The following is a 3,814-nucleotide window of genomic DNA, read 5'->3' on the forward strand; positions in this document are numbered from 1 at the left end:
TCCTTGATCTTCCTTACCTTAGCTATAGTCTGTTGCACCATCTCCGGTCCGACAATAATACTTTCACCGTCCTTATACCAACACAAGGGCGTTTGACACTTGCGCCCATATAAAGCCTCATATGGTGCCATTCTGATACATGCGTGGAAACTATTGTTGTAGGTGAACTCAATCAACGGAAGTACATCACCCCAACTTCCCCTATCATCTAATACACATGCTCTCAATAGATCTTCTAGGGACTGATTCGTCCTTTCAGACTGTCCGTCCGTTTGTGGATGGTAAGCTGAACTCAATCGTAGTTTCGTTCCCAATGCTTCGTGCAATGCTCCCCAAAAATGTGATGTGAACTTCGGATCACGGTCTGATACAATACTCGATGGTACCCCGTGTAACCCCACAATTTTAGCAATGTAGATCTCCGTTAGCTGATCTACCTTATAGGTGGTCCTTACCGGCAAAAAGTGAGCAGATTTAGTTAGTCGATCCACTATCACCCATATGGAATCATTCTTTCTCCTTGTCTTCGGTAATCCGGTTATAAAATCCATGGAAATGCTGTCCCACTTCCATTCAGGTATATCTAAAGGTTGCAACATTCCAGCAGGTCGCTGATGTTCCACCTTCGCTTTCTAACAAGTTAGACAAGTGGATACATACTCCGCTACATGTTTCTTCATTCCTGGCCACCAATAATGCTGTCTCAAATCCTGATACATCTTTGTTGCTCCAGGATGAATACTCAACTTGCTCTTATGAGCCTCTTCTAAGATCGTTCTCCTCATATCTATAATTCCTGGTACACAAATCCTACCATTACATCGCAAAATATTATCTGATCCAATCTTGAACTCAGTCATCTTCCCTTGCACTATTAGGTTCCTCTTTTCTTGTATTAAGACGTCATCTTGAGAATTTGCAATGTCCTCAAGTAGTCCACTCGAGATCTTAATCATTCCGAATTTCAAAATTCCCGGTGCAAACTCTACGTTCAAGTGCAAGTCTCTAAAAGCTTCCCACAACTCTTGTTGTCTAGCCATAATCAGTGAAGACACCGATACACTTCTTCTGCTCAACGCACCAGCCACTACATTGGCCTTCCCAGGGTGGTACTGCAGTGTGAAATCAAAATCCTTAAGAGTCTCCATCCACCGTCTCTGGCGCATGTTCAACTCCTTCTGATCAAACAAATATTTCAAGCTCTTATGGTCGCTGAACACGGTGAACGTGCACCCATATAAATAATGCCTCCAGATCTTTAATGCAAAAACAACCGCGGCAAGCTCCAAATCATGAGTAGGATAGTTCCTCTCATGAACCTTCAATTGTCTCGAGGCATAAGCCACAGCTTTCTTGTGTTGCATCAGAACACATCCTAACCCTTGGTGAGATGCATCACAATAAACTTCATAGGGTTCTTCTGATTGCGGTAATACCAATACAGGTGAGGTCGTCAATTTTCTCTTTAGTAACTGGAAGTTTTCTTCACACTTCTCCGTCCATGCGAACGGTTGATCTTTTCTGGTAAGTTGTGTCAGTGGAGCCACAATCTTAGCAAAACCTTCGATAAACCTCCTGTAGTACCCTGCCAGTCCCACAAAACTTCGTATGTCAGTGACAGTCTGAGGCTGTTTCCAAGCAAGAACCGCCTCAATCTTAGCCGGATCTACAGCGATTCCTTCCTTGGTTATCACATGTCCCAAGAAATTCACTTTCTCTAGCCAAAATTCACACTTCGACAGATTGGCATACAATCGCTTCTCGCGTAAAATCTCAAGAACCTGTCGTAAATGTTCTCCATGCTCTTCTTCAGTCCTTGAATAAATCAATATATCATCAATGAATACCACCACGAATTTATCAAGGAACGAATTAAAGATTCTGTTCATGTAGTCCATGAAAATTGCCGGTGCATTGGTAACTCCAAACGGCATAACCAGGTATTCATAATGTCCGTAGCGGGTTCTGAAAGCTGTTTTCTGAATGTCTCCTTCCCTTACTCGGATCTGATGGTAACCCGACTTCAAGTCAATCTTCGAAAATATCGCGGCCCCCCTCAATTGATCCATCAAATCATCGATTCGTGGCAAAGGATAACGATTCTTAATAGTTGCCTTGTTAAGCTGTCTATAATCCACACATAGGCGCGAGCTTCCGTCCTTCTTCTTAACTAGCAAAACTGGAGCTCCCCATGGTGATACACTTGGTCTGATGAATTTCTTCTCCAACAAGTCTTCAATTTGGCCTTTGAGCTCATTTAATTCCAATGGCGACATTCGATAAGGTGCCATTGAAATGGGTCCCGTTCCTGGGTGCAAATCAATGAAGAATTCCACTTCTCTTACCGGTGGCAATCCTGGAATTTCCGTTGGAAATACATCCCGATACTCGTTGACAAGTATCACATCTTCTATATCCACATTTATCTTTGCCTCCACATTTGCCAGAGACAAAAACTCATGAGTCCCTTCACTTAGCGACACTCGGAGTTTGTTAGCAGCTAAATACTTAACAACTCCTGGTTCGGGGAAAAGAACCAATTTACGAGCACAATCCAAGATCACATAATGATAAGACATCCAATCCATACCGAGGATGACCTCGAGTGATTGTAGCGGCAAACAAATTAGATTAACCAAGAAATCCTTATTCTGTATAGTCATTCGACAATGTAAACATGCAGAATTTACGGTTAAGGTCTTAGCAGGTGTGGAAACAACCAAATCAAAAGGTAAAGCAGACACAGATAACTTCAAGCGATTCACACAGTCCATAGCAATGAAGGAATGGGTTGCCCCCGAATCAAAGAGTGCAGTTAGAGTGTTACCTGCAATCTCACAATCACGCTGAATCAGATTACCAGATGGATTTCCCTCTTCAGCATTCACACAATAAATGCGTCCTCTAGCAGTAGGACGGGTAGCCCTAGCTACATTCACCACTGGTTCCACCTTTGGAGCCGTGCAATCCCTTGCCATGTGCCCCGACTTCCGACAATTGTGACAGATGGGGATGTTAGTGGTACAAGCACTAGCATAGTGTCCTTCTCCCCCACATCGGAAACATCGAAGCACTTGCCCCAATTGCCTCCCGAAATTCTGGTTCCCCGGGCGACTCTGCCCACCGTTGTTATTCTGGGGTCGATTATAAGGTTTAGCAACTTGCTTCCCCTTGTTCTGATAATTCGCCCGACTAGGGCCTCCCGAATTAAAATTCCCTACTCGGCTAGCCCTCTTGTTTTTCATATCCTCCACTTCTCTACATTTCTCCACCAGCGCTTGGAAACGTTGAATTCCCAAAGGTAAGACGGAATCTTGAATCTCATACTTCAATCCGTCTTGGAAACGATGACACATGAACGGTTCATCAATTTCTTCACGGAAGAACCTGAAATGCCTCGATAGTGATTCAAATTTAGCAGCATACTCGCCCACAGTCAGGCTCCCCTGGTGAAGTTTCAGAAAGTCGTCACCCAACTTAGTCCTGGTACTCATCGGAAAGTATTTGTCTAAAAACTTTCTTTTGAACGATTCCCAGTTCACCTCCTCGTGGGCTGCTCCCATCAATAACCTTGCACTCCTCCACCAGTACTCAGCATCCCCCAACAGCATATAAGTGGCATAGCTGACCTTCACTCCCGCCTGACACTTTATCATATCAAAGATCTTCTCCACTTCTTGGATCCATTGATCCGCCTTCTCTGAACCCTCATCCCCCTTGAACTTAGGAGGATTGTAACGACGGAAGTCTTCTAACCCTCTTGACTCTGCAGCACGGATCTCTCTCCCCCTCTTTTCAAGACCCCGTTGAGTCT

Source organism: Cicer arietinum, chromosome 2, assembly GCF_000331145.2.
Source record: "Cicer arietinum cultivar CDC Frontier isolate Library 1 chromosome 2, Cicar.CDCFrontier_v2.0, whole genome shotgun sequence".
Classification (NCBI taxonomy): Eukaryota; Viridiplantae; Streptophyta; class Magnoliopsida; order Fabales; family Fabaceae; genus Cicer; species Cicer arietinum.